The sequence below is a fragment of the Zootoca vivipara genome, chromosome 3 (genome assembly GCF_965207765.1).
Source record: "Zootoca vivipara chromosome 3, rZooViv2.hap1.1, whole genome shotgun sequence".
NCBI lineage: Eukaryota > Metazoa > Chordata > Lepidosauria > Squamata > Lacertidae > Zootoca > Zootoca vivipara.
In genome coordinates, this window is record NC_142586.1 from 36,110,638 (window position 1) to 36,124,402 (window position 13,765).

The following is a 13,765-nucleotide window of genomic DNA, read 5'->3' on the forward strand; positions in this document are numbered from 1 at the left end:
GATTACTTCCCCACTCCAGTCCACACCCATCTTGTTCCTGATAGGGCAATTCAAATTTGTGAATGGCAGGTTGTCCCACCACTCATAACAACTGGCCAGGGGATGCCCCAATGGTTGACTACCACAAGCAGCCTTTTCGCTCCTCAGGGGGTGAGAGGGGTAGCCATGAAGGACCAAACCACAGCCCACCCTGGGACCTGGTAAGTGGCCATTTTCACCTGCTAATAAGCATTTCCTGTATATCTCTCTATATGTCAAGCCAGCTGTTCAAGATCCAGCTACAGCAAGTAGTTAATATTTATTCATGCACTTGCCAGTTCCGCCAATGCACCTTAGCTCACCCCCCCCCAAAAGCAAACCCAGAATTTTACTGAATATTGAGAGCAGTTGCTAGACTGACATGGTTAAATGTAAAAGGAAACTCCAGCCATAGTTGATTCCCGAACAGTTTATTATGCCCACAGGAATGCAAAATCCATTTAGTTTATGCAAGTGGAAAATAAGTTCATTTTTAACACATGAATTCCAAGTAAAAAGCAAAACCATCTAGCTTGTTTATACAAACTGGCAGTCAAGTGTCAGATACTTTCAGTACAGTATAATGTATTTATTTTCCAGGAAGAGGACCACTTAATCAGAAAGTATGTTTTGAGTAAGGATTGGTTTTGCAATTCTGAGGAAACTTACTTTATCTAAATAATGTAAGAAGCCTTAGGCCCAAATTGGAAGTTACAGTAATTATGCAGCTGCTGTTGTTGAAAACAGCTGCATCTAATTTCCCGCTGCTTCTCTATAATATCTACTTAAACGTGCCTTATGTTGTGATGTCACAACATCCTGTTTCCTATCCCACTCCATGTCATTGGCTGCTGATGTTACAGTGGGTGGGCAGTAGGCAGAGATATATGGGAACATGATGATGTCACAAGATGATATATGATCTACCTGATGCTCTGAAGAAGGAGGGAGGAAACAAAATATGTGGTAGCTATTTTTTGTTTTGTTTTGTTGTAACTATGTTTGCTATAATATCATACTTATTTGATCCTGAGAGATAATTCACCAATATTCCAGCCTTTAAGAATCGTTAAGAGTACAGGGGTAATAGTGGTGGTGATGTCATCAATGCAGGATGACACTAGAATGAGCTAACCATGGGTGTCTTTGCTGAACTTATGTTGAACGTTATGTTGAACTGTAAAATCGAAGACTTGGAGAAGTCTTGGAGAACTTCCAGGACCATAGGATGCTAGAATCAAAAGAAGGAAACAATAACCTAAACCTCAATAAATTATCTTAAGAGGGGTTTGGGGGACCTTCTGTCTGAGTTTACCACCAGAGTGGTAGACTTTGAATGGCTAACAAATACAGACTAGAGTACTTTGGTCCCAAAGAATACTGGTTTTACTGTTTCACTTTCTGGGACATAGAAGAATATACAAAATAGAATGCACAATTTTGTGGTGTTTGTGCCTCATATTAGCTGTGCCACCCATCCTAGCTCTCCTGTCCTCCTTGCCATGTGGGCCAGAGACCACAAGAGAGGCTTTGTGGACGGTATGTGCTAAATCAGTACGTCTTAGCTCCTATCACCACATACTCTTAGGAAATTTCCTAAGGTTATGCGTTCTGTTGGCGACTTTGGCTCACTGACATTTGGAATTGCCCAAGTCTGATGAGCAGAAAATGTAGAAAACTATTTCTCCCTTTGGTAGAGCACTCAGAGTGGCACAGCTGGAGCCCATTAATCAGTTAGGAGCTCTTAAATTGAATGCTCATTTTTCACATTTTCAAGAGAACACCCAACACAAATAAACATCTTTATTGGTTCCTCCAAGTGACCCAAATAGACATTTAACTCCACACTTACCTTTATTGTTTTTTTGAAATATGTTCAGAACATTTTAGGAAATGTCAACAGAATGCAAGTACACGTGCTGTAATCAATGGCAAAGTGTTCAACTCAGCAGGAGACGCCCTTTCCTCCACTCTTTACAAACCATCTGCTTCTTCTCCATGTATTATGCAGGATCTTCCCATTCTGCATGTCCTCCCACCCTAGGTTTCAGGGAATGGATCATGACAATTAAAAAAAATATTTTAAAAAACCCAATGCTTCATATAGCTGGCTTTTAAAATACTATTTAAAACTATTATTTAAAAATAAAAATCTATTTCTCCCTGCATCCCGTCATTTTTCTCAAACTTAGCACCTTCATTACACACTTTACACAAAAGTAAAAGAACAACATCTGTCTAGGCCAGGCATAGGCAAACTCAGCCCTCCAGATGTTTTGCGATTACAATTCCCATCATCCCTGACCACTAGTCCTGTTAGCTAGGGATGGTGGGAGTTGTAGTCCCAAAACATCTGGAGGGCTGAGTTTGGCTATGCCTGGTCTAGGCAGTTCACAAGCAGTTCCTGCTTCTCAGAGAAAAGTGTTATATAGAGCTGAGATGTAATTTCTCAGAAAATGTTCTCCAATTCTTCAATGTGCATTTCAATAGCACATTATTTCCATATGTTTGCCAGGTATACAAATATTCAGTGAGCAGTTGATGTTTTGCACAACTATTTCCTGTCTAAAGTTCTCATGTTAGTTTTATCATTTTAAACCATTAACTTTGCTCAAAAAGGTCAAGTAGCAGATTCTTACAACAGATATTTTAAAAATTTCATGCGAAAGTGTGTGCAGGCTTTTGGAGTAGTAGTCAGTGGAGTGATGGCCATTCACACCAGCTGATTATTTGGTCTGCGAATGAATGGGGAAAAGTTTTGAATGCAGCTTCAATAGCATGTGGGCACTCAGCCCAAGGTGACTATATACTGCGCGCGCGCGCGCGCACACACACACACACACACACACACAATTTCAGAATCAAGAGAATAATTTCACACTCCTCTAGAACAACTAGATGGCTGCCTTCCATTGTTTGGGCTCATTTTGAGTTTGCTTGGGGTATTTTTTTGTACATAGCTATTATTGGGAAGATTTTTGTCCACTTCAAAAGCTCTCTTTGTCCTTATTCAACAATATGCTTATTTGAACCCGTCTGATCAGCATAGTATTGAACTCATAAGTTAAATAGCAATCAAAATGTTTTCATTGTTTTGTTTAATACAATCGCGCACACATGAAAATTCATACCTCATTACCAGAAGGTTTCAAAGCAGACAATTTATTTGGAAACAGACAATGCTGGGAAGAATGGCTACCTCCTTTCCCTGCAACCCACAGTGTAACCCAAAAATTTGCTTCAGAGGATCGGGGAATGCTCTGGAGCAGATCTAAGGGGCATGGGACCTGTAGGGGAGGGTCTCATTGTGTGAGCAGAAGGCTAATAGTGAAATCGACGCTTCCTTAAAAATATTACCCCACCCCTGCAAACAACACACAAGTACTTTCCAAATTCACCACAACTTCACCACTAAACCAATTTGGTGAGCAGAATGGATGGCTCAATTACATTGTCCATTTGATCTAAAAAGAAATTTCATTTAAAATGCCTGAAAGACTAGAAATGTTTTTACCTGGTGCATGAAGGACAACATACACAGACATCAGACAAACTTCAATGAGCAGTACATTCGATAGCTATGGCACCACCAATGGAAAATCCCTTTCTCTTGTTAGACAACAGTAATGCTCCTTTCCAAGTTCATTCTAGTTGTATTATATTTCTGTCATGCGATTCTTCTTAAGAAATCCCTCTCGTTAGCAGCATCAAAATAATATAGTTATATGCTTTCACCATATTGTAGCGCCTTTATAAGCATTCTGTGATAGGACATTGGAGGAAAACCACACGGATTATAATTTGCATTTGGAACTTTTAACACATTGGTTGTTGTGATTGTTACATAAAAATTTATGAAGTGGCAAGTTGAAACACATTTACTTGACCAGACAGTCATTTCTTCCTGTGGGATGGATCCAAAGGAGTGATAAGCCCAAGTTGTGGAGAACCAAATATGCAGACCGAACTGCATTACTTGTTTGTGGTACAGCAATTGCCACTCCTGAAGAGAGAGCCAGTGGTACATTTTAAAAGTGAATTGTCCCTTTGGCAGTAAAATACCAAGAGGCCATAAAAATTACTGTGTTGCACTTCTGAGTAACAGAGGGCTCTTTAGAAGTTGCAGCAGCAGCAGCATAAAGCTGTGGGTTCATCCCATGGCAGCTGTGATGTTAAAGGCCAAGGACAATAATGCTATCAGGCAAACCCTCACAATTTGAACCTAACCTTTGATCCTGACTGGCTGAAAGGAACCAGCGCAGCTTACTTGATCTATATGATGCCATACTTTTAAGCTTTGCAGCACCACCGTGAAATGAACTTATGAAAAAGTACTGGTACCTGCTGTAAAGCTGCTGGGGAGTCTTGTAGACACCAGAAGCAAACAAGAAAACGAATACTGTATTTGGGTTGATTCCCATGTTCTGGGGTTTATTTTCAATCCTTAGTGATATGCCAACCTGGTGGAACTGTTGCTTGTCCTCTCTTGCACGTGCCCAAAGCACAATTTGGTTTCCCAAAATGAGGGATTTGTGGAAACCTGTGCAGTGATTTCTTAAATTGTGATCATATAGCTTTACTATGTATACATACTTCTATTCAGCCTTTACCAAAAAAAAAAACAGCAACAAACAGCTCTTACTAAAAATGACCACCATATTCATGTGAGCCAGCCCTAAATATGTGGAGTTCAAAAAACGTAGACTGCAAATATCAAGTGAGATGGAAAAGCAGTGCACTTTGCTTATTTCAAAGAAAATTATTATGTACGGTGCTATATATTATGTAATTTGAAAGCAATGTTAGGATTTTATGGTAAACTTCATGGTTGCAATAATTACTTAGGTAGTCATAATCTATTTCATACTTTCCCTGAGTTCTAGCTACTGAATTTTGCTTGATTTGGCCAGTGCAAATACTAAAATCTCCTGGGCAGCCACATATTTTCAATGCACAATCCAAATCTTCATTGCTGTTTCTTACATGTCCACACATCCGCTGTGTGCAGATGTAATTGTTTCCAGAACCCTTAAGGGCAAAATGTGCTTTATTGTTTAATAAGAAGATGGCACAGAGATGTGAAACAATAATTTGGGTTCAGTATGGGAAAAAAAGATTCTTTGAGCTACATTTCTTTTCTGTGTAGCAAATAATCCTCCAGAGTGGCTTTTTTATTATTAACCGTGTCTTCCCTCAAAGGGGGCATGTGTTGTGGTGAGGCCTGGCAACCTAACCCTTGTGTTGTGGGTGGGTACGATTGGATAGGCACAACACCCAATTGGTAGGTCCCTTGATGCCGGGTTGAATCTGACCAATGGGGACGCTAGCCAAATGGATCAAGGGACCTATATATGCCAATGCACGTGACCCTGAGCTTTCTCTCTTGGTCAGTGCATTGGAACACCAGCATCGTGTCCGCTGTGAGCCAAAAAAGAGACCTTTCTACCAATTACGGTGATCTGTTTTCGTTATTTACGACCTTCTCTATTTCTTTTATTAGTTTAATTCCTCGTCCCATCGATCCCTTTACCGCCCCCCGCCTTTCCCACCGCTTTCAAAGGCTTTGCCCCACAGGGCTTGGGCCCTTGAGCCCTCTGAGCTCGCTGCTGCCCCGCTCGCCAGACGGCTGCGCGCAGTGGCTTGCTTCCCATAGCTGCGGTTGCAGCGTTGGGGTTTGCAGCAGGCGCCCCATTTAAAATAGCGGAGAGTCCCCTCTCGCAACTACCTACTTGGAATTGGGTTTCAGGGGCCCGGGGTGGGATTTTGCTGACCTTTGGGATACCCCCCTCCCCTCGATTGGTTTCAGCGAGACCGCCATTGTACAACAACTCTTCTGCACATGCTCAAAAAGTGTCATTTTAATGTCTGGAGCAGTATTATTATTATTCTCTCTTGGTTTATTTAATAGGGTACCCTTTCTCACCCCCACACCTTATTTCATTTTGAATAAGTTTTCCTACTATGTTTTAAAAATAGTTACTGAATATAGTTACCAAACCTCTTACGTGGTAGAGGTTTCCAGAATTAAATGGGTGGTAGAAAATTACAAAGAAAAGGATAATACATTGATTAACTATTTTCTCATTCAAAAAGAAAGAAAAGCAAGTCAAAATTTGTTTAAGAATCAGTGCCATATAAATTCCATGCAAATTCCTCTGCCCCAAGACCAATATGAATTTGGTAACTTTTGTTTCTGATTGTCCAACTTTAAAAAAAAGTTTTTCGGTATTTGTGGCAGTAATACTTAATGAACAGAGAGGCAATTAATAATTAGATAAGCCACCAAATGCATGGCCACACATAAAGTTACAGTCTTTGTTGAACTGAATATGAATCCTGTCTACATAGCAGCCAACTGGAGTTAGCTTGGAGCAATTTGCCAGTTGAGGGCCAACTTGATGTTAAATCTGTTTAAAAGAAGCATAGTTGGATCCTGGTGATGATCGAGGCAGGTGGAGCCAACTGGAAGCACAGCAGCCATGTCAATTACACCATGCTAATTAAATATATAATAACCAATAATGTTTTTACTCCTGCATTTGTAATCTTTCAAAGCAATCTAATTCTTATTATCTTTGATGATGAGGCCATGTGTCTTAGATGAAGCAGTCTGGCAATATTAATGATACCCAGATATTTGCGCAGCCAGGCGGAGTCCCCCCAGCCCCCCAGGGCAGCCCTGAGTGGAATAATGACACAGGACCACGTATTTATGGGATTAAAAATTGGCCACAACTTTATTAAAATTCAGATGTAGGAAGACCTTGGCGCAGGCATTGGGCGTATATCCCTCCCAGCCCCCCGCAGGGGGTGGGGTGATCTTCAGGGTTGTCCAGCATGAGTGGGGGTTGGGCTAACTCTGGAGAATATATGTTCAAGCAGATAGCCCGCCCCCCGGATCGCCGCCGCTGGAGGGGGAGGTCAATAACCAGCCAAGTGGCATCGCCAAATGCCCCCCCCTGATGCCCGATTACGGGAACCCTGTTATCGCCGCCGCAATAGGGCGGGGGGTCACCGCCCCCACGCCCCTCCCCTTTGTGTAAATGACTAAAGGATTCCGCCCAAGGCCTGCATCCGCCAAAGTTGTGACGAATTGCTACGGGAAAGGCGAAACCTGCCAATGCAGGGAAAGTCCTTTCCAGCCCTTTAACAGCGACCGGTCGTAGCAGCGCCTGCGTGCGTGTACGCCTGTGGAAGAAAAACCTGAAAAGCAAGAAGCCTGTGGAAGAAAACCTGAAAAGCAAGAAGCCTGTGGAAGTAACATATTTTTTATTTTTATTTTATTTTTATTTTTTTACTTTATTTTTACTTTATTTTTATTTTTTTATTTTTTATTTATTTTATTCTTCTATGGACCTGTAAAGCAAGCAAAAGGTTAGGGAGTGGAGGGTGGGAAAGCTCTGAATCCGTCGGCTGCTTCCCAAGAATGGCTCCTCTTCTTTGTGTGCAGGTAAGCCTACCTGATCCTACCTGGCCAATCCCCCTGGCACGCCCCCTTTGGCCGGATTGGTCGGCTGATGGAGTGGGCGGTGACTCCAGCCTCCAGCCTCAGGTAGGCAGTGCCAGCCTCCAAACTTCCAGGTCTGCCCTAGGGTTCCCAGGGGGGCTGCACGCGACTGCACAAAATGCGCCTCCCCTTTATGTTGGGGAAGCGGTCATTCTTTCCAAATTAAGTCTACAATAGCATTTGCTAAGATTTCAAAAACTTGAGAAAGAAACCCTTTTTTTATATATAATAAGCTGGCTAATGCGAATCAGGTCATGTTTCTGTTTTGGAATAATAGCAACATCTCTTCTTTCACAGGATACATATTAGTGGTTAAAATAATGAGCCTTGAATTTCTCCATTATTTGAAAACAACAAAAACCCGTTTTGTAAAATGAGCACATGTGAATGTTTTATGAATTACAGCTTACTAAAATGTTTCCCTAACCATGTTAACAGAACTATGATCTCAGTTTTAATTTTACTTTATTGTTACAGCATCGGTGCTGATTAAAATAGACAGTAAAGGTAAAGGGACACCTGACCGTTAGGTCCAGTCGCGGACGACTCTGGGGTTGCGGCGCTCATCTCGCTTTACTGGCTTCTGTGTCATGTGGCCAGCATGACTAAGCCACTTCTGGCAAACCAGAGCAGCACATGGACACGCCGTTTACCTTCCCGCTGTAGCTGTACCTATTTATCTACTTGCACTTTGAGGTGCTTTCAAACTGCTAGCTTAGCAGGAGTTGGGACCGAGCAACAGGAGCTCACCCCATCGCGGGGATTTGAACTGCCATCCTTCTGATCAGCAAGCCCTAGGCTCTGTGGTTTAACCCACAGCGTCACCCACGTCCTTACAAAATAGACGGTATTTTATTGTAAAGTTATTTCCAGCAGATTTTTATAATCTCAATAGATGCTGACCGCTAGCATTGCAGCCACAGCTATGTACCCCCCTGAAACTCCCAAAGAACAATATAAATAACGAAATCTATAGAACATACTTCATAGAATCAGCAGATTAACAACACCGCCTATCTAAAAGTCACCTTAAACAGTTTTAACAGCTGCCCAAATTCATATTGGGATATGGTGGAGTCCCAGATGCCAGCAGGTCAGAATTTCCAGAGGTGTTTTGATGGGAAAGGGTGCAAATGCCCTCTTTTCAGATTTTCATAATAATTGGAGTTTCTTGGAATACATGTGCACCAAATTTCAGGACTGTATTGCCATATTTCAGAAGACCATTGTTATTTCAATGAGCTGTTGGGTGGATTGCAACAATGCTCCTTGCATGCCCAGAAATCCTGTGGGCCTTTAAGTAGCTAATTCTGTTCATTTCATACAATATTCTCTTTTCAAAGCCAGTTATTGGTTGAGAGGGTTCTGCATAATCCCACACTGGCAATGGATAGCACAGTGTGGGTGTGTTAGTTGTTAAGATATGTGTATCTGTTAGCCTAGGAGTTGCCTATTGACTTCCTGCCAAATACTAAACAACTTCCTCTTCACAAAAAACCATTGTGGGTTCTGCAATCAGTCCTGGTAAATACTTGAACCTTGAAGTGTGTTGGGGAGGAAAAACTTTACTGCTGCAAGGGGTACAACTGGCAGCATAAAGGAATCAATAGATTTGTTGCTTTCTTTGGAAAGAGAAAACTACAAATCATTTGACCACATGTAACAACTCTTCTGCACATGCTCAAAAAAGGTGTCATTTCAGCTTTTGGAGTTTACACTGCTGGCCACCCAGCCTGTTAGTGAGCCAGGTTTCCCCTTCCTGCTAATTATACTTCCCCCTTTGCCATGGTAAAGTTTAAGCTGACATGGTTGCTTGCAAAAGAGATTAGTTGGGGGAAGGAGGGTATCCCCCATAAAGTCCCATAAAGCCCCATAACACGCCCCCCATAAATTCCAACCTATTTCACCTTTGAGCAAGGTGATCAATGTGAAATGGATGCCAAGTTGTTGGGGTTTATTTGGGGGTGGTTTTTACATTTCAAATCCCTTTCTCATTTCAGATGTTTGCCAAATCCCTGTAGAAAAATATGTAAGCATAGAGAAGTCTAGGAAAGAATGCTTGCTGGTGGCATTTACTTTCCTACATTTGAAGTGGTATAGTCCATATTTGGGTTTACCACCTCGTCTGATGTCTGTGAGAACTAAACCTCATTCAAGCCTGAGTGTCTTTATATATATAACCTTCTTTTTATAACATTGAGTGCCTTGCTACTGTATGCTTAGTTCTACTGCTTCATGTGTTTAATTTAAATTCCTCTCTATGTTAGTTAAAGTAGTCATTTTTTTTATAAAAAAACCCTCTGCTGTATAAACATATTCTTTCAGCTTTGGAGCTCAAATTTCATGACACTGTATTACTGTAATTGGATCCTTAAAACACACACACAAAGCTTTTTCAGTATGTATGCTCATGTGTCCTGAAAATGCATGGGAAGGGTTATAGCTCCATAGTAGAGCATCAGTTGCACATTCAGAAGGTCCCTGATTCAATCCCTAGCATCTTCAGTCAATGTAGACAGTACAAAGATAGATGGACCAATGACCAAATAAGGTAATTTTTGGTTGGTCACTATGACAATAGGATGCTGGACCAGATGGTTCATTGGTCTCAGCCAGCATACTCTTCTTATGTTCTTAAGTTTGTCTTTCCACAAAATGAACTCTCTGTTTACATTCATCCAAGTGAACTTTTAGTTCATATAGAAAACATCCCCAGCAATTATTTTTCAGTATTCACAATTGTCACAGGGGCGTTAGCGGCTACTCTAGAGTAACGACTCTTCCACTCGTTGCCTTTTCATGATTTTATTGGTGCTGAGTATTTACAGTGCAGAGCAGTGCTATGTACATGTTGTCAGTTAGGAGTCAGAACCTCCAAATGGATGTTCGCGCGTTTTCTTCCAGCAAAATAATCTCGGGATACTGAATCTCCGCCCCCGCCGTTTCCGGCGCAATTCTGGGGTAGGTGGGATGGGCCTTCCCCCCTTGCCTCCCACTTCCCGTCTCCCGCTAGGCATGGGCTCCGCTACCTTGCCTGAGCCTCGGACCCCACTTCCTGAATCACCGCTTGAGCTATCCCCTTCCCCGCTGCTACTGGCACTGGGTGATGAGCTGGTGTGCAGAATGGGAGGGACCTGCCGGTATCTCTTGTCCCTCACAACAATATTACAAGCTATTGTACAGGTTCCAATTGTAAATAAGGGGCCACACACAAGTAATAGGATGTCTGACAGACAAAACGCTAACAGAAAAAGCGTTCCCCATAATTGCATTTCCATACTACAAGGGACCTACTCAGCTTACTTTGTTAAAGGCACAAAGCATCATTCCTGCACTCGTTATTTCCGGCTGAAAGCTGCTCCTGTTGGAAGACAGCAAAGCTCTTCAGTGGGGGAAGACATAGGAAATGACTCAAATTCCTTCCTTCTGATTGCTTTGCAAGACTGATTAAGTGACTAGGCACCCTTATGAACACCAGTGCTTCTGAATCTGCATAATAAGCCTTAGATCATTGTTTTTACAATTTGCTTTCTAACTTTCTTTATTGATGTCCTATTGATTTGCTTTTTAATAGCCCGGGGGGTGGGGCAGGGGATGAATGGTAAGATAAAGTAGAGATAATTCAAAGTTCTATCCCAAATTGGCTGCTTACTTGGTCCAGAGATGGGTGGCAGTTGGGGGGGGGCGAAATGACTTCAACATGGCAGCTGGTCGTTGGAACACCTCCACAGCTGGCCGCCATTCTGAAGTTTGAAATTGCCCTATTAGGGGCAAGCTGAGGGGTGGAGCCTGGGTGGCAAACTAGAGTGGAGAAGTCTTCGCTCCAGTCCACCACTTGGAAATAACTTACCGGTAATTCATCTTTAGTTTACCTGGCAGTTATGGGTACTACCTTCAGGTGTAGTTCAGATCTTTTTGAACTAGTTCATTTAATTTCATTCAACTGAACTAGTTCATTCCAAGCATTGTGGATAACTTCACTTTGCCATTACATTCTCATTTTTCCAATCCTAAATTCAGTTCTCCACATTTTAGCATCAGTTTACATTTTTTTAAAATCCTCATGAAAAGTGCAGCAGCTTTTTCCTAATATGTACATGCTCATATGCAATATTGTGTGATATATACATTTTTTTGCAAAGCAATGATCCCCATTATAATGCATTTTTGTTTTATTTTCACTAATATAATTATTTTTATGCACACTTTACCCTGGTATATGCATTTTGGACACATTACTTGCATTGCGAAACTTCCACTAAAATTAGTATAAATTTCAAAGGATGGCTGTGCTTTGGTTTGTGTATTGTTTTGAAAAGTGAGAATTGGATAAATTTGCTTTCAAATTCGAACTAAATTGAATTCTCCCTCATCCCTCTTGCTGATTTTCATGAAGCTTATGCATGGGATTGCAACCTCATTAGACAAGATTGCAAAATTCGAAGTGATTTTGGCAAAAGCAATTTTTATTCACTGGTCCTGGAAGTGATGATACTGACTGAGCATGTGGAAGACTAATGAAATGTCTGAAAAGTATTTGGCATAGACAGTACCAAAAGTGCCTCTCAAGTCCATGCATTTCAGAATGTTGGCACTGTTAATCATAAAAGCTTTGAAGACTGATTTATAGCTCCCAATTGCATAGCAGTGTAATGATCATTAAAGAGCAAGCACTCTTTATTGAAAACAAACCTAGAGTGACATTACATACTGAAAAGACTTTGCAATACTGTCTATAAACATGTCTGACCATGTGTTTTTACTTCCTTGAGTCACATCCCTAATTTAAGATTTCACTTAGGTAATATTCTGTGAATGTTCAGATGCAACCCCCCTTCATTTTCAGTATCTTTATAACAATGTTCTGGTCTAGATCCCACCTTCCCAGGCAATTCTAATCCCTGCAATCCTACTGCTACCATGCTTCCTCAGAGTACCTATCTATATACATGTATAAAGCCTACTTGTAATGAACAAAGGAAATGAAAAGGGAAGAAGCCATTTTAGAGCACAGATAATTGGGGGAAATTGCTCTAGTGCTGGGGAACCTCTTACGTATGCAGTTCTGGGCTGGTTCTGCTGCTGCCTGACCAGTTGAGCTGGCTTAGAAATCAACATGTGATATCTATAGCTATTTAATTGTCTGTCATCACACAGTAGTTCACGTGTCTGCCAACAGATGGTGCTGTGAGCTACGGTGTGATAAGAGTCACTTACCATGAAGAGCAGCAGGAGCAGTTCAGGGATGAAGAAGATGCCCAGAAGTGGTGGCTCCTCTGCCTGCAAATATGCAGCAGTGGTGATAACAGTGCCATGAAGCAGAAAGGGCAAAGATGCTGTTTCAGAATGTTAAAAGTTCCTAAATAAGTCTCCTAAAATTTACATCCACACCCAAAAATAAAAATAAAATTGAATTAGTTCAGAGATTCCAAATGATTATCAAGATTGGCAGATATTAAAAGAATTGTTAAAATTAAATTTGTGACTTCTTGTGTGACTTCATTTTATCAAGTTCTCTTGCTTTTTTTATACCAACATGGATTTACTTTCAACAAATTAATGCCTGCAAACCCCGCGGGAGGATCTTTCCTCCTTAATTAAGTCATGGAGAAATATTTGATCATTGAATACCAGTAATAGCAATAGTAATGGACTGATTACTGTCAAAGCTAATAGTGTACTAGATGTTGGGGAAACATGATAGGCATGTATAAAATTATGCATTGCGCAGAGAAAATGCATAGGCTTATGTTTCTCTCCCTCTTTCACAATATTAGAACTCAGGGCCATCCAATAAGAAAGTACTTAGTTAAATTATAGTTTAACTATGTAAAGGTAAAGGTAAAGGAACCCCTGACCATTAGGTCCAGTCATGACGGACTCTGGGGTTGCGACGCTCATCTCACATTATTGGCCGAAGGAGCCAGTGTACAGCTTCCAGGTCATGTGGCCAGCATGACAAAGCCACTTCTGGCGAACCAGAGCAGCACACGGAAACACTGTTTACCTTCCCTCTGTAGCGGTACCTATTGATCTACTTGCACTTTGACGTGCTTTCGAACTGCTAGATTGGCAGGAGCTGGAACCGAGCAACGGGAGCTCACCCCGCCACAGGGATTCGAACCGCCGACCTTCTGATTGGCAAGCCCTAGGCTCTGTGGTTTAACCCACAGCGCCACCCACATCCCCTTAGTTTAACCATGTAGTCCATAGTTAAACTATGGAATTTGCTGCCACAAG

The 13,765-nt window shown here is 41.5% G+C and overlaps 1 long non-coding RNA gene across 1 annotated transcript in view; it reads right to left on the reverse strand.

The window, feature by feature from the left end:
- The window catches only part of LOC148686214 (uncharacterized), a 44,538-nt gene extending 40,868 nt beyond the window's left edge, over positions 1–3,670 (reverse strand). The window contains exon 1 of the long non-coding RNA XR_015948908.1: positions 3,533–3,670. This is a non-coding gene — a long non-coding RNA (uncharacterized LOC148686214). The remainder of the gene's footprint in view (positions 1–3,532) is intronic.
- Between the last annotated feature and the right edge of the window lie 10,095 nt (positions 3,671–13,765).